Consider the following 24,401-nt stretch of genomic DNA (forward strand, 5'->3'; position numbering starts at 1 on the left):
AGGAACATAGTCACTAAAATAATGTTGCAACTTCACTGTCGAAAATGCTACTAAAACCTACATTTTCCCTGTGGTAATTGTAAGTGCTACATAACAACTCTCAGTTCTCTCTGTGCTGAGAATTCTAAATGTATTGTACATGCAATGTGTCAGGAAATGTGATGTGCAAGTGATGCAGCCACATGCAGTGTTGTGAGCTGGTGCTTATCAATGACTATTAAAACATATTTTCTTAGTGATTCCATAAGAAAATATCCATTAAAATATTGTCATTGCTATCGCATAGTCCTTGCAGTGCATCATTTGGGCCCCATCCTAGAAGCTGCTGACCATCTTCTAAAGCTGATTAGAGTCAATGGGTTGAGGGCGCTCAGCATCTTCTGGATCAGGCTGCTAATTGTAGCTAATACACAGATACATAGCAGAGTTTGCTGCTTACTGTTTCATGAACTTTATTTTGTGTATAAAATGAATATAGATTAAAACACTGTATAATCACATACTAAAGTATCTGTAATCATCAAACAATATTTTAGTTCTTGGGGTTTTTAAAATACTTTAAAAAAATAATATCCATTTGCTATTATGTATTAGAGCAATAAATGTTTTCTTTTTGTTGTCATTTAAATTTGAAATGTTTTAACAGAAGTGTAATAAAATATGCTTTGGAGTGTTTGCTCGGAAAGGAAATTCCAGTCAGACTGTATAAAATGGAACAGAAGCACACCAGTTTAAAGCCATGATCCTTATTCAAGGACAGCAATGTGGGTACGACATGTTATTGAACTGACTGTGGTATACTTGCTTTAAAGTTGCCAAGGGAATCTACAGGTGAACAGAAATGCTTTAAAACATATGAACACATATACGAAGTATTACTATTACTACAGTACAAGCTTTTCTGTTGTGGATGGTGGAACATGAGTGGAGAACTCTCAAGGGTCTGCCTCTCAAACTGGCAGAATAGAGTTAGTTGCGACTCCTGAGTTTAGCACTCTGCCTCTAATTAGCAGATCCATCTGCACAGAAATTTCTCTGTGCTGCACAGTTTGATCCCAGCTGCAGGCTGGAGAACTGCACAGCTTACACAGGTACAAATATTTCCAGTAGTATCAAATATTATTGGTTATTATTCTAACCTCTCAACCTCTTGGGTTTTGGCATATCAAGCCATAAAAGTCTTTCTTCAAGCTACTTGCCACTGAATCATGCTCTCTGAATATCATCTACAGGGAGCAATTACATTAGACTAACGTGCCATTCTGATCATTTTCTGAACTTGACTGGTTCGTTCGGAAGCTCAATATACTGTTTTATCCTACTGTTTTGCAGTAGAAACTCATACAAATATGTACCATCAGAGCCTTGAGAAAAATACGTATAAGGGACTAGCACTAAGAACATTTTAAAAGCATACTTTAATTCAGATTTCCTGTAAGCAGCATTTGAAAACCTGAAACATTGAATCCTGCTATTGCTTGAGGTCTCCTGTATCCATCCAAGATGCTTAGAAACAGTTCTGTGACACAAAAATGTAACTTTAAAGTCTCTATTATATATACACATCTCTCTCCTGCATGCGCCATATATACATACATGCACATGTACAAGCATATGTATTTATAACATTTTTAACAGCAGTGTTTCGAGGAAACAAGAACTATGCAAATCTTGGCAACTGATCTTTGCAATATTATTTTGGTTGGAGAATTCTGTTCTATTGACATAAACACTCAGAGGCTAGTAGCAGTCCCATGTGGGTAGTCCTGGATTTAAAAATGTGGGAGTATTTGACTACTGACTCTTCAGTAGGCTCATGATACTAAGCCAGTAATGACTGAAGTCAGTAGGAGTCTATCCTATCCATCCCTGTCATCTGTTGAATGTTAAGAAACAAATAGACTTTTAAAGAAAAAGGATTTCTTTCTCCATATTTACCGAATGGGAGGGACTCCTAGGAGTGAATTTCCTTTTGTCGTTAGGAAAGAACTATTTCTGGACTGGATGATGGCCATTCTCAAAGCCAGATTTCATATAAATCTGTCATTCAGTAGGATGATCATCGTGGCAGTTCCTGACACCTTCTAAGTGTATCTCTGTAAAATAAAGTGTGCCCTAGGCCAAAGTTCTTATTACAGATCAAATTAATCTTCCAAAATTACTTTTTATAACTCTCTATTTTTAATACACCCTAGGCTTCATTACCAGATAAGATAGAATTGCTGTAGAATCCTTTTTTATTTCAATAACTTTTTTCCTGAAAAGTTCAAAACATTTCCAGGTCTGCTTCAGCCTTAGTTCCGAGAAGAATCCTGATAAGGCACTTAGGTGTACACATAAAGCAATATGCTTCAATCTCAGTGAAGTAAATGGGATTTAGGTACATATTCAAAACAATGAACAATGATTCAAGAAATTGCTTTAAAATGTACTTGTGTTCAGATCTGTGCTGCAAAAAACCTCACAAGTCTATGTTAACTTTAAGCACAACTTAAGAATTTAGGTCTCCTTGAAGGGGTTCCTCTGTTTGTTTTTTGATGAATGAATATGTATTTAATAAGGGACAATTATTTTTAACTAATCTTTTCACTTAGATCTTCAATAGTCCTTTCACTTTTTAACTAATCTTTTCAGTTAAATTAAAGCCAATGGAAAAAAAGGAGTCAGAAAGCCAATAAGCAAATTGTTGAGATAAACAAAAGGAAGGCAATTTAACTGATATAATACTGGGAGATTTTGCAAGGAAATAAACCAATTGTTTTTAAGCTGATGTCTTGTATAGTATTATGTTGTGTGATATTGTGAAAGTCTTCAGAGACTATGTAATGCCATTTATATAAATAACAAATGCCTTAGTATTATGTCTAGAAACAGTTTTGTTATTATGTGAATTTTCATTTTATTAGTTCATGAAGATTATGTGGGGCTGATTCCTGTTCTCATTTACACTATGTGATGGAAGACACATTTTTATCACACTGCAGTTTCTTTGCCAAAGAGGTGTATATGGCCGTTGAAATAAATAAAAAGTGTGTCCTTTGAATCTGAACAGTGACACAGCTAAAGCAAAAGCTATAGCAAAAGAATTCACCTAGTTTTATTTCATTCAGGCAAGACCTGATAAGATTTCAGGGAGCTGTTGGAAAAAAATTCTCATTGCTGTTGTCAGAGGAAGTACACTTAGTGTGGAGCTGATGTTTTCTTTTTCTTTCAACTACTGTGCAAAAACAAAGCAGATAAACTCAGAGAAACTAACAAAACAGTGACACGCACAGATAATCGCGCTCCAGGACAGACCTACTTTTTCCTGTGAAATCTTACAAAGGAAGAATTCAGACCTCCCCCAAACCTAGTTTATTTCCCCCAACATTTTCTTTTGCATTCTCTGCAGAAACAGCTGCAACAGATAGTACAAGAGGCAAAATCAGTATTTTCAGCTGAAAGCCATCAGAATTAAAGAGCATTTCTCTTGAAACTTGGCAAGGGGACCCTTTTTCAACCCTCACCCATCCTATAACCTAGCAGGCCACTCTACCTCCTACCACTTTTTATGCCTGCTCATTGTTCTGCAAAAGCAGTGGAAGGGGAATTTTTGTTTCCTGCAACAGCAATAATTTTGTGGCTATTTGCCATATAGCAAAGGGACTGTGCTGCTGTCAAAGCCCTGCTCTAGTTTATCAGAAGTCAGCTTGACAAGAACCAAATTTCACCTTGAGGTTGTTTCTGAAACGAAAGCTAAGACTTTCTTTGCTACCTCTAAACTCTGTGAGATATGTGCCACAACAGTCTTTAGAGACCTCTAAAACCATCTCTGATGGTATGGCTGCTTACAAGGAAATAATCAGATATAAGGTTTTGTTTGGTTGTTTTTTTAATATCCCACTCCCATTTGCATGAGTTCACTGCCAGTCCTTTTTCGCAGAGGAAAGGGAGAGAGTAAAACCCACTGTCTTATGTTACTCAGCATTGCTCTGATACTGAAGAAGAAATAAAAGATCTAAAATAATCAATGGTTCTGGAACCTCTGCTATATCCAGATGCAACAGTTTGAAGATATGTACTCTCCTGAGCACAAACAGTAGGATCGGAATGTTAAATATGCAGTTAGGCTGGAACATGAAGCTGGAGAGCGAGTCAAAGAAATAATAACCTGTGAAAGAATCTAAAACAAAGTAAACAACCTTATAAAGTTGTGTGTCTCATCTACTTCAGCAGATTTTTGATGCTGACAGTAAAATCAAGTTAAGCCAGTGGTTTCCTAATATAAATGGAAATGAGCACATTGCTTTGCAGCCCCATTATAAGGCCTCCTTTGCAGATCTATGCTGAAATTGTTTCCCATCTTCTGAGCAGTACAAAGTTACAAATTCTTATGCCACTACACCCACAAATGTCATGTTTATATGACTATCCTGCACACGCGGCATGTAATGGGAAATAACCTAGAGGAATACATGCAGTAACATCCCAAAGATGTGAAAAGGGGCAGATAAGTCATAGATATGCTTCCACTCTTCTGATTTTTTCAGCCCAAACAAAATCTTCCAAACAAATATCAAGGACAGCAACGTTCCCAGGAGCTTTGCACTACAAGCCTATGAAACCAACAGGAGTCTTTCCACTGATTACAGAAGGTGTTAGGGAAGATTTGGAGATATGATTAGTTTGCTCTGCTGGCTGAGATTACATTCCTCTCACAAGAGGATGCAACAGAGCCCACAGAGTTTCTCAAATCTGCACAGGTTATTGCATTACAGTACAGCATTGACATACTGAGGTCTGTTTCAGTTATAGCTTGTCAATACCAGTATTGGAAAATGAATGTAATGGTATAGTGAAATAGTATATAGTGGTACAGTAGAAATAATGAATCTTGCTGAAATGATCTTAAAAAGAGGAACATATTTCTGTACCTGAGAAGTATTATTATGACAATCCCAAATGTCAAGTCTCAGACCATTATGATTTGAAACGGATAACTAGAAAATACCCCTAATTCAGTTTGATGTCAGTAAAGTAACTCCATCTTCAGTAAGTGAAATCCAGCAATACCATATAAGGCAGTATTTTTGTTCAGGATTACAGTAACAATATAAACTGTAAGAGCAAAAACCAAAGTAAAAAATGCAACTTATTAAAATACTTGTTTTGTTTTATAGTGCCTGTGTACTAACACAAACCATATTGAACTAAACGTAGATGTTCTTGGCCAGCTACTGGTTTTCCCAAATTTATTGTTTCAGCAACTGCCCTTTCATACAGCGTAAAAGGATCCTATGCTACTTTTTGCTTTTCTGGATCTCAACAAGAATTGTGAAATGAAGTTAGCAACTCAAATCAGGAAAAAACATGTATACCACCCCTTAAAAAGTACAGCAGTTGTTTTTATCTTGTAATCACTGACTGAAACTCTTTGCTTTCTGATGGCCAGCACTGGAAACTCCTCCTGAAAAACATGTTCAGGGGGACACAATATGGAGAACCTGCCTTGTAGGATTCAGTTACAGAAGACACTTTCTAAAGGTGCTTTTCACGCCAGCACTCCATCCCCTGTGGCTAGTACCACAGCTACCCTCCCACTCTTGGATACCAAAAAGCAGCTGGGCAGCAGGTCATGAGCTGTACCTAGTGCATGAGGGTCCCCAAATGGGAATGAGATTGTGTGCTAGTGAGTAAGCTGCAGGCTTTATGGAAGTGCATCAGGTACAGTCCAAATGGTTACATGATGTGCATAATGCATGTGACCTGTCACTGATAGGGTTGGGCCTTGAAAACACCACCCAGTATTAACAAGCTTAGTCTGACATTTACTTTATCTTGTTGGCTTAGAGCCTTCCCTTCAGCTGAAACCAAATCTTGCCTAAGACCTACCAGATAGTCTTGACTCATCAGGCATCTGGAACGGAGGCTGGTCCTTCTCAGCAAATGACTTGGTTGAATTCTTTAATTCAGCATCTTCCAAACTTTTAAAAGGGGATCCCTGTTTTAGAAAATTAAATCAATCATTGTCTGCTTTAACTTTGCCTGTGCTGTTTTCAGTTCACATTTTACAAATCTCACCTCAGATGCTAGAACTTCCATTCATATTACAATGGCTTGATCACAAGAACAGCCTGCAAATGCAACCTACCAAGCCTGAACCAAATCAGAAGGCGGCAGACAATTTCAGAATTGTCTAAAGCAATTTTAACCTTTGCAGATACCACCACTTATGAAAAATGAGTCACTCAGGTACACAAAATTACCAGGATCATCTACTTTCTGAAAACCTGAGCCAAAAAGAATTTTATGTAATCTCTCTAGTATCATTTTATAAGCATGACGGCTTACCCCATATACAGACTAAGCAAGTGGATTCCCTTGAAACTTATGAAAAGTGGGGATGTTGTTAACACTGATTCTCAATCCAGTGGTGTTTCCTGCCTGGGATGTGCTGTCAGGAATTCCTTGGCATTTCGTATCCTCAAAATTATTATATAAGTGTGTGAAGGGGAAGACTACACACCATCAGAGGGCAAAACTCCCAGGTGTTGTCTTAGATCTTCCAGTAGCATAGAAACACTATGACCAGAAGGCACACAAAGATTACCAAAGGCATGTAACTACTACATTTGCATTGTAGAATATGTTTTCCCATTTTCCCAAAACTTCTTTCCTACCAAATAGAAAAAGTAGATGTTGACCTGATTTACTCAAATCCTAGTTGAATGGTGACAAGATGACCCTCCCCAACTGTAGGGAAACACAGCCTTTTGTCTGGTTACAACAGCATGATTTACTACTTCACCTCTGTTGCCAATTTCCTGGAGATTGAAGAGATTCTTAGAGATTTGCATCTCTTCAGTTTTTCTTTGGTTTTCTACACAGATATCTTCAACCAGTAGTTTTTTATTTCTCCTAAAAATTTTCTTTCCTCCCTTCAAAATTAGCATATTATTTGTATGGTTTTAACTGGTTATATTGAAACTTTTGTTCTTGGTCATCCCCTAAAAAATCTAGAATTTATTTCCCCAGTAGATTTGGAATGTATTAAACTCAGTAGAATTGATTATTATGCCTACCTGACCTAAAAGCAGGGTTTCCCCCTACTGTTCTTGGAATGCCTAGTAAGATGACATTTGCCAAATTTCTAATGGCTATCAATCTGTAATTTGTCTCCTCACTTACTAGCAATTTTAACAGATCTTAACACAGATTCAAAAGTTCACCAAGCAACAGATTAGATTTCAAAAGATTTTAAACACTGTCATTTGTTAACTTACTTACATGGAAGTTCCAACACACATACTCCATCTTTGGGTTTTTTTAAATGTTTTTCATTAAGTATGTGAACAGTTCAAATTTTAAACTTATTTTGCACTATCTTATTAAGGACTGAACTTTTCCAATTTTACTTACATCTAGAATCCATCTGGACTGATTAGCACCTATGGCTCTACTGACTTCATGTAGCAAGCCTGCCCAAGAGCTACTACAGTAGCAGCCCAGGAAGTATTCATCCTATAATCCTCCTAGATAATCTCATTCTCTCTTGAATATATTTTGATTCTTTTTAAGCAAGCAAAAAAGATCAGTAGTCTTCTTAGGAAAAAAGCAACCAGAGAGGGATGTATGTACTTCCTAGGCCTGTCCCTCCTTCCCTCTCCCACACACGCCGGCCTGTGGCGACAGCAAACACCGTTATCCCGCCGACCGCCGCCGCCTCAGCACCTGAGGAGGAGCCGGGCGAGCCGCAGCGCTAGCAGTGCGCGTGGGGAACCCACAGAGCTACCCGGGCAGCCGGCCCAGCCCTGCCCGGGCGAAGGCAGCGGCGCCCCAGGCCGCCCCGCCGACGGCAGTTGGCCACGGACCCCGCGCCCGCCGCGCCCGCCGCTCCCACACCCACGCGCCCAGCCCCCGCCGCGCCGCCGCATCCCTCAGCCACCGGCAATCCCGCCTCCGCCTCTGATTGGAAGAGAGCACGGCGATCGCGATCGCCATTGGATACTAGAGCAACGGCCGCGCTCGCCATTGGCTGTCGGTGGATGCCACTCGGGGCGGTAGCGGCCAGGGAGGTGGTGAGGCGAGCAGGACTGATCTTCTGCTCCGTGGCTGCGGCGGGGTGGCGGCGGCACCATGGTGAGCTCCGCCGGGCCACCTTCCCTGCCCGGGAGACCGGGACTGACGGAGGAGGTCTGGTGCGGTTTGGTCTGGTCTGGTCTGGTCTGGTCCGGTCCGGCCGGGCGCGGGCCCTTGGTGGGAGGGAAGAGGCTGAATCCACTTGGGAAGAGGGAACCGTGAGGGGAGCCGGGCCCCAGCCTTTTGTTTTTGGGGGAAATGGGGAGGGGGGTGTGTGTTTCGGAGAGGTTGCTTCCCGCCGGGGTGACCGGCACGGCGGTGGGAGGGGTGGGATGCTGCGGGAAGGGGCTCCCCCGCCCGGTGCCTGACCGTGCCGCCGCCTCGCCCTGCCCCGCAGTACGGCTTCGTCAATCACGCTCTGGAGCTGCTCGTCATCCGCAACTACGGCCCCGCCGTCTGGGAGGACATAAAGTAAGTGCGTGTGCGTGTCCATGCGTTTGCGTGTCCCTCCGCCCCGTCGCGGGGGTACCTGGCAGGTGTGCCGCAGCCCGGCGGTGCCCCGTTTGACGCCCCGCGCGCGGCTCTCCGGTACCGGCAGGACTGTGTAAACACCTGTTGTCGGGCAGCGGCTGGCAGCGATCCCCAGATGGCTCTCGGCTGTGGCAAGACCAGCACCGTTCTGGCCGCGTTTCGTCCCGCTCGGGGCCTCTCTTAACGCCGCAAAGACCCGCCTTGTTCCGCCTTTACCCATCCAGGACCCGCAGCGGAGGTGACATTGATCCCTGCGGTTCCCTCGATTATACAAAGTATATGTAGGCAGAAGTAATGTGCAGGCAAAACGTCCCAGAAACCATGAAAGCCCTTCATTGAGTCAGACCACCAGATGAACCATGCAGTAGTTACGTCTCGTTGTGTTCCTGAAGGAGGTGAAGCACAGTTTTTGGCTAGTAAACTCTGTCTAAAATTAGTGTGATAGTTTGTTAATGTGCTCAGCTTGGAATCCAAAGAAGTCACGTAAGTATGTATAAGAATGTACGTATAAGAATGATTTTTGGCTTTCTTCTCTTGAACCTGATTTCTTGTGTCCAACCCTTGCTTGTCTGGCAATATAGCATTTTTCCAAGGAGATGACTGTCTTCACTGTAATCTTTTTGTGCAATCTCACAATTCATCAAAAGTTTGAAATGGGTAGTGCAAATAAAATGCTGTTTACGATAAATATGGTAGTATTGATACTTGGGCAAAACTACGAGAAATATTTTTAAAAAGACATAAATGCTTACAGAGTTGTAAACTTAACTTTGTAAGGCTTCAGGTAACTATGTAGTTAGAAGAAAGGGTTTAATATGATCACTTGATATCGTATGTTTTAAGGGAGAAGTAGATTATCCAACTTCGAGAAAGTGGCCTTCTTTCAACTTTATGCCACCTTCTATACTCCTCTCTCCCATTTATTTTGGGTCAATTTTAATATGTCAGTGTAGGTGTCTTGCCATTGTCCTAATACAGTTTTGGGGGTTAAAGGACTGTGCTTGACTCTGAGATTTTTGTGACCATGACACTTTTTTTTCATTAATCCATTCATTAAGAATGTGATGATCTTACACAGTACCATGAAATCAGAGAATCATAGAAAAGTTGGTTGGAAGGGACCTCTGGTCGTCCTCTGGTCCAGTCTCTCTTCCAGCCAGGACTGTTACTGGCACTAGATCAGGGCTCAGCTGTGACTTTTGTCAATAATGTCAATTGCAATGGCTTGAAAAGATGGTTCTCAACATTCCTTTGGCATTAGATGTCTTCAGTTCCTCTGCAGCCAACATAAACGCTAGCTGACATAAACTAAAAATTGTCAGGCCTGACCATTCTCACATACATGCAGTTGTGTGCTCATGTCTGATCAAGGCCAAATTTGTACTGCTGGGCGATACGGTAGTGTGTGAACGTGATAGCAAGTAGTGTGTGTGGGATTACTGTCTACGTCCAAAACAAAACAGAGACATTACCCACATTAAAAAAAAAAAAAACCCACAGTTTATGAAGTTCTGTCTTCTCTGGTATGTTTTTGTGGTGGACATCTTTAAATAGGTGTGTGGTTACACATTTTGAAAAGGAGCTTCTATCATAAAATGTGAGCTCTTCTGCAACAGATGTCACATCTGGCTGAGCTGAACAGACAGTATATGTGAAATTCTGAGTACTCCATTCAGCATCCCTAAAGGTTTAATTGTGTAACGAACAAACATTAACAGGGATGTCTTCTTGAAACAGCTCCAGGACAATATGTGGGAGTGAGGGCCATGCTGTCAGCAGGGGATATGTGCATAGTCATTTGTCCTGTGTTTCCCAACAGTATCCCTCTGTGTTTGATTAAATGAATATGGGGTTTCCCCACAGGCTCCTAAATCTGAATTTAGGCCAGGTTAGATGCTCAAACTGTGACAGTTTCAAATATATTGCCAAGAAAGGGAATGAGAACTCAAATGTCATATTGAAATGCATTAAAATGCTTCATCACAAGACTGTAGAATACATTAGTATTTTTCCCACATAGAGGTACACGAAAGATCTGGTTTGGGGAAGTGAAATGGCATAACCAGTCAACTGCAGTCATCATCTTCCTTCTGTTTCTGTGGTAGAAGTCCCCACAAAACCATGTGTAGCCTGATGAGCATGGAAAAACTAGAACAGAACTTGAAAGCTCTGTGTTTGCAAAAAGTGACTACCTAGAGGTCAAACCATGTTTTAATTTATTTTAGAAAATAATATCTGTGTTGAAACTTGTGCAGTAGCAGAATAGGCATTTTGTGCCCCAAGAGCCATGGGGGCTGGCTGTACCTTAGTGTGGGATACAGAAAACAAGTCATAGTCTTATTTGCCTGGTGCTCCATGCTTAATGTAGAATTAGGGCATCATCCTGCCTTTGCCCTTTTTTGTCCTTCTGTGGGTTAGGGTGGCATGTGCTGTCCACGCATGCTTTTAAATCACAGAATCACAGAATGGTAGGGGTTGGAAGGGACCTCTGAAGATCATCTGGTCCAGCCCCACTGCCAAAGCAGGATCTCCTAGGGCAGTTTGCACAGGAACGCATCCATTCGGGTTTCTAATGGTCTCCACAACCTCTCTTGGGCAGCCTGTTCCAGTGCTCCAGCGCCCTCACAGTAAAGAAGGTTTTCCTCATGTTGAGGTGGAACTTCCTGTGCTGCACTTTATGCCCATTGCCGCTCGTCCTATCACTGGGCACTACTGAAAAGAGACTGGCTCCATCCTCCTGACAGAAACCCTTCAGATATTTACAGACATTGATAAGGTCCCCTCTCAGCCTTCTCTTCTCCAGACTAAACAGCCCCAGGTCTCTCAGCTTTTCCTCATATGAGAGATGTTCCAGTCCCTTAGTCATCCTCGTAGCCCTCCGTTGGACTCTCTCCAAAAGTTCCTATCTCTCTTGAACTGGGGAGCCCAGAACTGGACACAATATTCCAGATGAGGCCTCACCAGTACAGAGTAGATGGGGAGGATAACCTCTCTCGACCTGCTGGTCACACTCTTCTTTATGCACCCCAGGATACCATTGGGCCTCTTGGCTACTAGGACACATTGCTGTCCCATGGATAACTTACTGTCTACCAGGACTCCCAGATCCTTCTCCATGGAGCTGCTTTCCAGCAGGTCAACCCCTAACCTGTACTGGTGCATGGGATTGTTCCTCCTCAGGTGCAGAACTCTACACTTGTCCTAGTTACATTTTGTGAGGTTCCCTTCTGCCCAACTCTCCAGTCTGTCCAGATCCCATTGAATGGCAGCACAGCCTCCTGGTGTATCAGCCACTCAAATGCCAAGACCCCAGGTCCGGGGAGCCTGCTGGGTAGCACAGACTTTACATGGACCCAATGCTCTGGAAGTGCACACAAAGGAAGAGCAAAAGTCAATCGTTTGTTCTATGAGGAAGGAAATTTTTGTTGTTCTCCCCCAGACTTCACACATTATCACCTACCAAGGCTACTTGACTCATCAGAATTTGTTTTCTGTAACTGTTCTGTTATGGTTAAAACAGTGAAACATGGCGGGTTGGGAAATTATCCTGATGCAATGTAAGTGGAAAGCCTCTCTCCTCAGTTTCAAATTGGGTTCAACTGAAGTGGCAGAAAACTCTCTACAATTTGGGGGAGTGAAATAAACTGTAGGGCTATCATTTGCCTTTAGAAAACTAAACAGACACAGAAACTTCTGCATCATATTGGTAAAGGTTAACATAGGTCAGACTTTAGTTTACTCAGTGTGGCTTTTGTGGTAAAATCTAGGTGATTTAAGAATACATGATTATTGGGTAAATTTTCAAAGGCATTCCTAGCAGTTAAGTACATCAGTGTTGTTGCAGGTTTGCCAGTTAAGTCAGGAGACGTGGATGCTTTTATTCATTCATGCATTTAAAAAGGACCTCCACTGACTTTCACTACAGTTTAGATACCTATGAACTTATTGACAGGATTTGATATTCTGATTAACTTTATTTGCAGTTACATTCCAAAATAGTAAATCATATAAAATCATAGAATCATAGAATCATTTAGGTTGGAAGAGACCTTTAAGATCATCTAGTCCAGCTGTAAACCTAACACTGCCAGTCAAATCAAATAAAATCAAATCAAATACTATAATTGAAAATCTACTCAACTCTGCCTTTAAGCATATGTATTACAATTTTTTTTACAGGTGAGAGAATTGTTGTTTTTTTTTTAACTTGTGTTGTTTTCTGGAAATTTCTAGCATAGCAAAACCTGTCCATTTTTATGTTTCTTAAAGCGAATAATAGAAAATGTTTTGTAGCTGCAGAATAAAGGCACTAGCTTGACTTTGCTCGTGTCCATATACTGAGTTCAGAATGTCACCTGGTCAAAGTTGGTTTGTTCTGCTTGCTAATATGGCAAAACACAGTTTGCATTTGTTGACAAATCCTGTAAAAATCAAGATTTTGTCCTATTACTCTTGCTTAGCACAATGCTTAGATGTAATAATAATTTGTACTATACTATAGTTTGCCTTTTCAGAAACGTAGAAAATTGTGCACAAAAGCTGTAACGGAAGACTGTTGTTACAAGTTGCAACAGTAAGCTCTTAAGAGGTGTTGGAATTCAAATAACTTACAGGTCTGATGCTGGTGGCATGTGAAGTCTGTGAAAGCTGTGTTTTGAGCATAAAAAGCGAGAAAAAACAGGCCTGCTTGTCTCAAACTGGGCACCCAAAATTAATGAAACCTGTTTGATCTGTGGTAGTCTTGCCCAGTTAAAATGGAAATCTAATAATTGGACTCACTAGCTTGTTGGAGAGCTAATTAATGCTTATGCATGCAAATAGTATAGGGATCAACTCCACAGGAAGGCTTGTTAGAAAGGAATAATTCTTTCTTCAGAGCTGGATTCGAAAACTGTGCTGTAAATCAAGCCTGTGGTTATATATACATGAGGGGGGTAAAATAAAATAACGGAATAGTTGTGCAGTAACTGAAGAGGATCTATCCTCAGTACTGAAAGAACCGGTAGCCTGGCGGAAGTGGAACAGGTTCTGTTGGCTCATGGGTGTGACTGGTAGGTTGCCTTGGGCAGGCAAAGGGAGAAGCAGGGAAATGTGGTTTCACAGAATCACAGAATCACTAGGTTGGAAAGGACCTTTAAGATCATCAAGTCCAACCATTAATCCAGAACCACCATGTCTCCTAAACCATGCTCATGTTTGGAGCAGACTTCACTAGTGTTGCTATGAGTGGTACTGGAGTCCGTCTTTCCTGCTTTCACAAAATAACAACAAAAAGAGCTTATAAAATGTTCATGGCTCTTTATGAGACACTCGTTTTATTTCTTCATAATCATGCTGGGAAATGTCAGGTTTTCAGCTAACTGTAGTTTCTATATATAGGGCAACCCCTTAAAAAGCATGTAAAACAGTACCATAGTCTATACCAGTCTGTCTACAGTGTTTACAGTGTCACTTCTGGGAAAGAAGATGGATAATCATCAGCTTAGAATGTAAAGTTTTTGGAGAAACTACATTTGTAGATACATATACTTATAAATGTTTATGTGTATGTATACGTGTGTATGCATTATGTTTACATAACTACAATGTGGCCTGGGCCATAAAAATGCGAACTAAACAGGAGATAAGGATCAAAGGTCTCTACAAAACGTGAGGTGTAGCATTTCAGTTAGGTATCATGAGTAGTTGAAGTGAGTGGAAGGCCTTCCAATTATTCATGGTATTTCTCAACAAGGGCTGATTTGCAAGAGAACCTTGGTGCCAATCTACTTTTAAACATCTAAGTGTAGGTTTAGATGTCCCTAGGACTTCAATTTTTTTTGGATCATATTAATGCCTTTGGGATTTCTCCCATCAAATTACTGGCTTTCCTGTTCCTTTCTTATGTACTCCTCTTCCCAGGAACTGTAGAAAAAGTCCAGGTGGCTAACAAGTGGGTTATGGTTTTTACCACATAGACATGTATAGCTGTATAGTGGTGGTAATCGGTCCTGTGTGAGTCATCTTTCCTGCTTTGTTGAACTGCTGTGAGCTTGCTTGGTATTTCCCTTTCCCAGCCTACAACTAATTTATTATAATGAATGCTTGCTTTACAGTTTAGCTAAAGTTACTGATTCTTTCATGCTCAAAAATGTTGCAGACATACTGTGTTAATTATCTTAATTGTCTTCTCACCGTGAACACTGAGACTATTCACTAGAGTTTTAGATTGCAAGTCCATACTTATTTTGGGTCATGTATGACTCGGTTATAATTAATTGCAATGGTCTATGAAAAAACATGAAAATTGATTTTTTGCTGCCTCCTTACCACCATGTGGGCTTAACCAGTGCTGAAGGTGGAGTGTTCTGTTCAATCAATCTCATAACAATTTTGAAAAAAATACAGATTGCTTATAAATAGATGTCAGAAGGAGACTTTGGAAAGCTATTAGTGGTGAAAGGACAATAGGTTAACTTTTTTAATCCATACACCTCTTAAGTGTTTATCCAAAAAGTGGTGTTAGGTAGGAACATTTATGGTTTCTAAGTCCTTATTTCATACTATTCCAAAGTTCTAAGCAGTGTTTTTTAAGTTTTCTTAAAACTGGTGCTGAACACATGATTCTTCCTGGGTCTGGAGGTTAATATGCACAAGATTTGTAGGGTCAGCACTCTACACTTCCTGCTTCTGCAGTTCCTCACAGCGGAAGGACCTGCTTGGAGGTCAGGAGTTTAAACTGTGGATGCCAAATTATTTAATTCATGTGGGAAAGACTTGGCTAAAAGGAAATAGTGGCATGTTGTGAAACATGGTGTGGGTGTTCTTGCCATAGCTCTAAGGTACTTTGCAGTTTTCCCAGAACTGGGAAGTGGTTTTAGACCTGTCAGGATACAAGGTGTTAGAAACATATCACTCAGTCTTATAAATGAGATGCTTAAAAGAGAATTTTCTAAATATCATTCCTTTTAGTCCACTTATATAAAAGAAAGCAGAATAATACTAGCTTTATATTTTTAATAATATTTTTAGTATTTGGAGTAGTAGCAAAGAAATTGTAGATTTGTTAACTGTATCTTCTAGGATTATTTTGTTTTGAAAACCTACATTAAACACTCTCATATCCAGCCTGTAAAACTGGGAAATAGCTCAGAGCTCTGTCTAAAAATATACCTATTTACTTTACCCAGAACGTCATTTTCCTGGACAGATTCCCATTTTAATTTAATCTTGTAACTTAATATAATTTATGTTTTTCCCAGCTGGATGTTTTAAAATATCTCTGGACCATCCACAAAATGCACAAGTCTATTTTCTTTTTTTTCCTTTTGGGAAGAGCGAGAAGAGTGGTTCAATATTTTTAATAATTTTTAGCAAAGCATCTTTGTGAAATACAGGAATGAGAAGCATTTTGAAAACACAAACCATCTCTGAAGTAATATAATGAGCAGTGAGTTTGCCATTTTAATGTAAAAGAGATGCAAAGACGATGATTCTGGTTTCACTGATACCATCTTTCGTTCTGACACATGTAATTCTGCTGAATGGTATTACTCTTGGAACGGAATTAAACTTGACATGCTCCTATCAGTGAGATCAGAACAATGCTGGGTTTCTAAGTGCAGTAGTGTTATTTTGTCATTAAGATTGTTTTGACTGGTCTCTTCAATTTAACGAGCACTTTTTCCATCCTTGGTACACCAAGAATAGTTAAGCACAATGGTGGCAAAAGTCCCAACAGAAACAATACCTATCATGGAAGAAGGCCTAGAGGTGGTCTTGGAACTAGTTGTTGTTGTGGTGTGTTCAAGGTGACACACCCAGGGCATGCACTTAGGACTGGAGTTTTGATAGGAAGAGATCCAGTTGTGCTTTTGGTACACTGGCTGATCTGTTAAAGTCACACCAACAGCTTCTAAACAATAATGTTGTTGTATCACAGAGAAGCCTGTGCATCTTCAGGATACAAAGGAATTGTTCGATGCAGTCTTGTGCCATCTTTTTTTCCTGTTTGTATCCATTACATTTTCTCAATATTTACTGCATACAAAATTCTGTAACGGGAGGGTTCTTTTTCTGTAAGAATTTGCTTTTAATTCCAGCTTTATGACTGACTACAGAGAAAGGATAGCAAGTGCTACTTTACAGGAATAAAAAAAATTCTAACAGCAGCAATCTTCTTGATTATGATTTATTCAAATTCCCTTTTAATGCTACAATCTAACTGAAAACTACATTAAAATCCACTTTGTACAGAATGGGCTATATAAGTAAGACCAACCTGATGTGGCATCTTGTACAACTGCCTTGGCTGTAAAATCTCTAAAGATGGCAAAAGAAATCCTTACTACATCAAAATGGAGACAGTATTTCCTCTGTGAAATAAAAATGTGTGCTGTCTGTGGTTTAAAAATCTGCAGTGCCATATCTATCCTGACTTTAAGAATGGTTTTTGTTGGAATGTTTATCCACACTTAACTTTTCATCTATCTCTGTGAATTATTAACATTACCTTTGAACATTAGTAGTGTGTTTTCAAATACTAAACTAGTTTCGCAATGGCAAAGATTTTCAAAGGGCCCATTGTACACACAGTAGTAAGTATCACCGGTAACGCTATTCTGTGCTGCTAGACCAACAGCAGTTTGGGGGGTGTTAGCGTGACTGATGGCGGAAAGGCTACTTTAAGACTTGATCCTGCTTTGATGTACTCAGTAGGAATTTTTCCATTGATTTTAAGGTCAAACCTGTACATGAAAAATGGCCTCTATATAGCTGTGTTATTTTCCATGGTGCAATAGTTAAGGTTCTTTCTTCCCAAGTAAATTTCCTCACATTAACCTGGATAATATAAACATTCTTGAGGAAAACAAAGGCATTTAGAAAAGTCTGGGCTGGAATCTTTGTTTCCCACAACTTGAATAGCTCTGTGTAATCATTCAAAACTAGTCTAGAGTAAATAAAAAGGGCTGCCAGACCGTAGCAGCTAGGACAGGCATAACATAGGATGTAAGTTTTGAACCATGGAGTATCACATCCCATGTGCTGACAACAGGAGTGAGTTTGGGCAAAAGCGTTAAAATCCTGGTTTCTTTTAAAGTTTTGAACATAAACTTACTGGAGAGCAAAGCACACCTTTCTTTTGACTCTAGAAATGTAAATGAGACATTAATTGTAAATTCTGGTCTTTGACTTGAAGTTAATTTGAAAGAAAGGCCATATAAAAGTTAAAAGTTTGCTACTTGTAGTGCTGCTACTTCACTAAAGAATTAACCGAGGCTTGGGAATTTGCCAGAGCTTGTTGCTTTTGGCTCATTTCCAGTCAAGCCCTTAAGAAAGCCACCCACATGTTATTGCTGCTAATGCCTTTGTGATCAAACACCGTGGTCTGTAGAAAACGTTAGAGCTATGCTAATTTACTCCCATAATTTTCTCTGGTCAAAAACTGGGAATAAAGATTAGAGCAACACATTTCAAGGGAAATGCCACAGTTTTTCATAAAGCTATGGATTATGAAGTTTTCTATGAAATGTGGTCAGCCAAATGTAAATTCTTTGCATCTAAGGATGCCATGTTACATTGCAGTTCTAATCCCAGCTCATGAACCACCAGAGATGGTTGGCCAGGTGAGGGAAGCTGTTCGGATGAGAACAGTTGCAGCTTTCTGGTCTTTAAAGTTCACATACTCAGGTTTGGAGCCATACGTTGTTGTTCCACGCAGACAGGTTCGTTTTCATACGTGGTACTCATGGAGTTAAAACCAGCTATGTCACTGGACGAATTACTGTTGATGGACGGCCAACCCCAGCAGCTCTGCAAAGCTGATAAAGCAGCCTCACTTTCTACTATTAGTTATAACAGTTTTCACAACACTGTCATGTATTTCTTCTAGTTGTAGAACCAGTTTCTTAGTGTAAATACAGGCAGGTTTGATAGATCAGGTAGGGGTCAGGTAATTAGGTGAGAAAACTGCAGCCATGAGGAAACAGTTTAGGAATTACCCATTCACCTGAATGAACATTTTAACGACTTCGTCCTGTTTCCTAGACTGCTGGTGGTCAGCCTCTCTGGTGCTGGTAGCTGTGATGCTATGCTCTCTGAAACAAGTTTATTAGAGGACCTGCAGTTTTGTAGACTGGCTGAAGGACAAGCACCTCTGTAAAAATAGGACTGTATTCACACTGCATTGGCCATTTTGGATAAGCTTACAGCAGCATTTCACTATCACATGTAGTCTTAAAGCTAATCAGATATTTCGGAGGGAAAGACTTTTGGGAGGTCTCACTGCTGTCAAATTACTGAGGGAGGCAGAAAGGCTTCAGAAGCTGCCGACCCATCTCACTGGAGGCAGGGGAAAGCCTTCAGCTGACTTCACTGAACCTCCTGTCCTGTCCTCAGCCACTCTGTCTGGCTACATGTTACTCTCTATGCATGGCAACTTCTATGACCAGGTAGTGAAGCAGACAGGGAAATCCATCCAGCAGAAAAATAACCCAGAAAAACAAATATCTAACTGCATTATATTTCAGCTCAGCATCTAGCTAAAGGATTGGGATGTACCAGCACAACAGGGCATAGAGATACAGAGAAGGAATTGTCTTGGGGAAAAAAAACAAAGTTCTGGAATTTAATAATTTTCAAGTGCAGGCTTTAAAAAGACAGTTTATCTTTTGACACAGGTTTAGATCAGACATTGTCATGGGATTTGCTGTATTTGTAGGACAAGCAAAGCAGTTTTGCTCACATGTTTTTGAATGAGGAGTGTAATTCCCTGCAGGAGTAAATATTTAATTTGACAAATGTTCTAGAAAAAAATTCCCCAAATGAGATTGGCTTTTGTTGGATTACATTTTTTAAAATATATTTTTCTCTGTCTTTTTAAAATAAAAATAACTAAAAGGCAGAACATTGTTTTGTTTTGGAGTACTAGCCTGCAGTACAAGCACTGAGTCCTTTTCCTGTACTGCTGGAACGCCCAGCAAGACTGATAATATTGAGGGAGAGTGAAGTCTTAGAGCAGTGAGTTTCACCTCAGAAAATTATATCCAAGGAATGCAGATGTGATTTTGATTGAATTATTTTTTGTTTAACTTTATCAGTAAGGTTATTTTAATGAGAAATACATCATTAAGGCTACAGGGAAGGTGGCTGCTGAGTGATCCAAAGCATCTAGAGAAAAGTGGAGAAAAACAAAATAGATAGAATAATATAAATGGAATAGGCACTGAAATAACCAGTGGTGATTTTAAAAAGTGGTGGCTTAGAGAACTGTAAGCATTGGCGAAAAACTTTGACAAAGTTAACTAAAGACATTTAAAATAAGAAAAAAGGAAGCATGGCTTGGCGCAGGGAAGGAAACAGGAAAAGCTCCAGTCACTGTAATTGGAAAGAAATGTAAGAAGTCTTGAAGAGATACAAGCATCATCAAACTGGGTCAATTTTTAATAGAGAAAATTCTCACACACAAAAACTGTGTCTACTGAATTGTGCAAGTATGCAGTGTTTTTGAGGATGTTCATTGCTTTTCCAGATGTGTGTGTTACCCTTTGTGGTTTGGCTGAGATCAGAGAGACTAAAAGAAAGCACAGTGTGTATCAGAGATGTGGGAAAGTTTGTTCACCCTTTGCAAACTTCCCTCCAAACTGTTATCTGACTTCCAGTTACATATAATGTTATAAGAATCAAAGAATCAAAATGGTTTTCTTTTCTCATGTTAATTTAGGTTCAGTTCTTAGGAAACGTAAACTCTACCTTCTTGTCCCTGACTGACCTCATACGCTTCAAGACAACGTTTCCCACTAACTCCAGCTCTCCTCCTACTTAGGAAAAGGAGGAGTATGTGGCATGGGAGCTGTTTTCAGGAATCAGTGAGACTTGATACCCTGCAGGCTGACCTGAAGTTTTCAGAAAATGGCTGGGGAAGAGGACCAGAAATACTATTTTGGAGTATAAAAATAAGAGTGTTTTAGGGGACTGTGTGTCCACATACCGTTTCTGCTTGCTTCTTTATAAATACACTGTTTCTTCAAGTAATTAATAAATTATTGAATTGATTATTTAAAAAAGATAATACTGTAATTTCTCATTTTATATTTCTGAGAACACTCTTGCAGCCATTTTTGTCCTGCTTACTAGTGTGCATTCTTTCATTCCTTTTGGGAAGTTCCCAAAGACTTTAAGAAAAAAACCCAAACATTAAGTTTATTAATGTTTTTCATGCCATTGAATAGAGAACAATGCTTTTTTTATGTGGAATTATATAGGATGTTTAGTCTTACCTCCCTAATAGCCTTGTTGTATTACTATGGGAAAATTGCTTAGCTTGTTTTTAGTTCATTATGACCATTCATAGAGTGAGTATAAAAATGTGTATGTCAAGGAGCAGTTACAAGACTTCATTGATTAATAAAAAGAAAGTAGAGCTGTTTTTGAAATATAAAAACAATGCAGTATATTTTTTGGTCAGCAGTGAGAATGTGATCAGCAAGATTAAAGGAAGATGAAGAGGAAAAAGACAATAATGATTTCCAGACTTCCATGGATAAGGGAACAGATTATGAAAGACTGATGATTGCTAACTGGAGAGTTAAATGACAAGTAATTCCATTACTTGTCAGGAGTATATTATCGTATGAGATTGGAATCAAGCCCTATCAGCAGTATCATTTGCCATCTAGCAGTTTTAAGATGAACAAGAGTACTTAATTCTCAGGCCTCTCTCCCCTTTGAGTAACACAGAAAATGTTTCTGTTTGTATGGCTGGATAATTCCACTACAACTGTAAATGCTTGAGTTGTTTTGCAGGCGTTATTATTTTGTATTATTTCATCTTTAAAATAAATTATGCCAGCTCTAGAAAATTAGAATCTAAGTTTCAGTCAATTAATTTTGTTTTGATTGATGGCTGATCATGTTATGATGATGGAGACAAAGATTTTAGTGTAAAAGAGGATGTAGGATTTTACACAGTAGATTTAGTATCTACTTTTTATAGACTCAGAGGTTTATAATTCCTCTGATGACCATTAGAAATTTAGAGCAGTTAGAAATATTGGCTCTTAAACTGTATGTTTCAGCCTTATCTGAAGGAGCATTTCTGTCCTACTCTGGTAAAAGCCCTTCATTACTGTGGTACTAGTAACTGATTTTTTACTCATGGCTCTCTTTCATTTGTACATTAGAAAAATAATTATTCCAGTTCTGAGTTGATGAATGTCTTGATTTGCTTGACATATGCTTAGTATTTTTAATAAAAAGCTACCTCATCGTCTGCAATTTTGATATTTTTTCTAATTCTAAGGTTTTTTCTGAAGAACAACTCCCTGTACTAATTTTTTTGGGGGGATGTGACATAAGAAGGTGTGATTCAGTCATTGTCTTCCAGGCTTTCATATCTCTGTCTTTCTTTTGTCTTTCTGAAGTGTTGTGCAGCATAGAGCTGCGTTTAGATGAAAAGGTGTCTTCTTTTTAATGAGGTAGCTGTGACCCTCCACCTGCAAAGATACTATTGGTGCTATGATCATCTTAGTTTTGCTGAGCCAAAATACATTCTAAGCACCTAAATCAGAGCATGAGTACCTACAAATATCTGCTCCTTAGTCACTATTTCTGCAAAGCACATTGTCTCTATAGAGTCATTGTAGGCAAGACGGTGGAAGAAAGGTGAACAGCTATTATAAAAAATATACTGAGCAAGGAGGCTGTGCTCGTTTGCCAGATGAGGACTTCAACAAAGAGAGCATGGCCTCATCAGGGACCGCAGTGTGCCTCCCTGCATATTGCCCTCTCTCTGCTGAAGGAGAATGTGCCAGGGGATCAGGAGCAAATACAGAACTTGCATGACTTGCAAGAGGGCAGAGTCGGGGCCATGTTCATTGGCGTGCTCTATGCACAGCAGGACCAGCCACACAGAGCAGTTGGCCCTTCAAGGTCCTGGTGTCTACCTGCCTATGAAGGTGCTCCTCCTTGTCCTTCTCCCGAGAGCTGGGACTCAACCACCACTGCTGAGTTTTTGTTTGGGGTTTTTTTTTTACTTAGCAGCAGTAGTAAGTGTGTACGTGGCATACGCATGAGCCTTGTCTTAAACCTGGGGTTGAGAATTGTTTCCTTTAATGAAGAAATGTATATTTTTATTGTGCTTTAGTCAAGTGGTGACTCTTTACTCATGAAGAACTGATGTGCAATGCATGAACAAGACCTTACAAAATCCTAGCATCCTTTTTTTTTTATCTACTGGGCATGTGCAGAATTCTGAGAAAAAGGCATTTGATTAGGTACCTACATCTGGATTTTAGATTCCTCTTTGAAGATATGTGCAAATGGTTGTTAAAAAACTCCCATGCCTTTTGTAAATAAAGTGTAATCAAAAATGGAAAGAATGAAAACACTTGCTTAAGAAGTGTTTAAAGAGCCCGTCTTGGGCTGGATTATTGGATATTCACCTATTTCAAAATGCAAATTCTGTCTTTATTAGGTCAGCAACTTCTTTGTGAGGCTCTGTACTGAAAATTGTGTTTATTTTCTCACAACTAATTATTATTTTCAGAACACACGTGGTCTGAAATATTTGTACTGTACCTTAATGACTCTGAGATATGGAACAGATTTATTTCTGATTTTATGTCTTAAGTAACTTCTTAAAGGTAGAACCTACAAACTTATTTTATTTAAGAGACTAGTACCAAATAATATATAATTGATTTATCGATATGGTGCTTCTCCCTCAACCAAAAAGATTTTTTTTCTATTTTCTTTTTTAGGAAGGAGGCACAGCTGGATGAAGAAGGGCAGTTTCTGGTCAGAATAATTTATGATGATTCCAAAACTTATGATCTGGTTGCAGCTGCAAGCAAGGTCCTTAGTAAGTTGTAGGAATATTTTCTTTGTCCATTCATCACAAAAAAGATAACCCCCCTCCAAAAAATCCACATAGCAGAGAGAAATAGGTTGTAGCACAGAGGAAGTGAAAACTGGGTATTGGTCAAAAGGAGAATTTTTTTAAAATCTTAGAAGAAATTATTTTATTTTTTTATTTATCTAAGATATTTTTATTCCTTTTACTCCTTGAAGTGATTTTTTTTTACTTCCAAAGTATTCCATGTAGTAGGTATACCTTAAGCTGCAATAATATCCACAGAGGATGGTCAGTCTTACAAGAAGTCATGAAATAACAATATACTGCTGTAATTACCTTGCCAATACACCCAGGTTTCAACCACTGCTGCAGGAGCAGCATGGGAATGAATCCTTGATCTCTCTGCTGAACAAGCATGACGAGTTACAGAAATGGTTGTGGCATGGGCACATCTCGTTTCATATCTGCCATTGATTTGAGTCGCATTCCTTTTCAATCATTGCAGCTCTGGTCTGGAATTTAAAAGGTAGAATTATGCCCATCAGCATTATTTTATCTGCAGACCGAAGTGCTGTGTGAATTTGTTCTGAATCAGTAATTAGCCAAGAACCCATAAGACTATGTTGACTGTAGTAATGCTGAAGTGGAGCAGCTGATGTGGTTTCATGCTATTTTAAACCAGAAGTAACTCCCCTGAGGCAAGCACTACTAAGAACCGAGTTCCTTTATTTTCAAGTATCTGTATCAAAATCTAAAATGCCATACGTGCATGAAATGCACAATGCAGCAAGTCATAATGGTAGTTGGTAAATCCTGATGAAATTCCTGTATTGAATACTCATTATTTGCCATGTGGACCCTCAATCTTGTTTTTTTCATGTTCTTGACCTACTGGATCTGGGTAGAGTTTAGGTACCGTCTTTGTTATTTATGAATAGTAGTAAGCAAAGTGAGTGAAATGCAGTGTTTGGACTGAATC

Source organism: Phaethon aethereus, assembly GCF_964289735.1.
Source record: "Phaethon aethereus genome assembly, chromosome: 4".
In the NCBI taxonomy this organism is placed as follows: Eukaryota; Metazoa; Chordata; class Aves; order Phaethontiformes; family Phaethontidae; genus Phaethon; species Phaethon aethereus.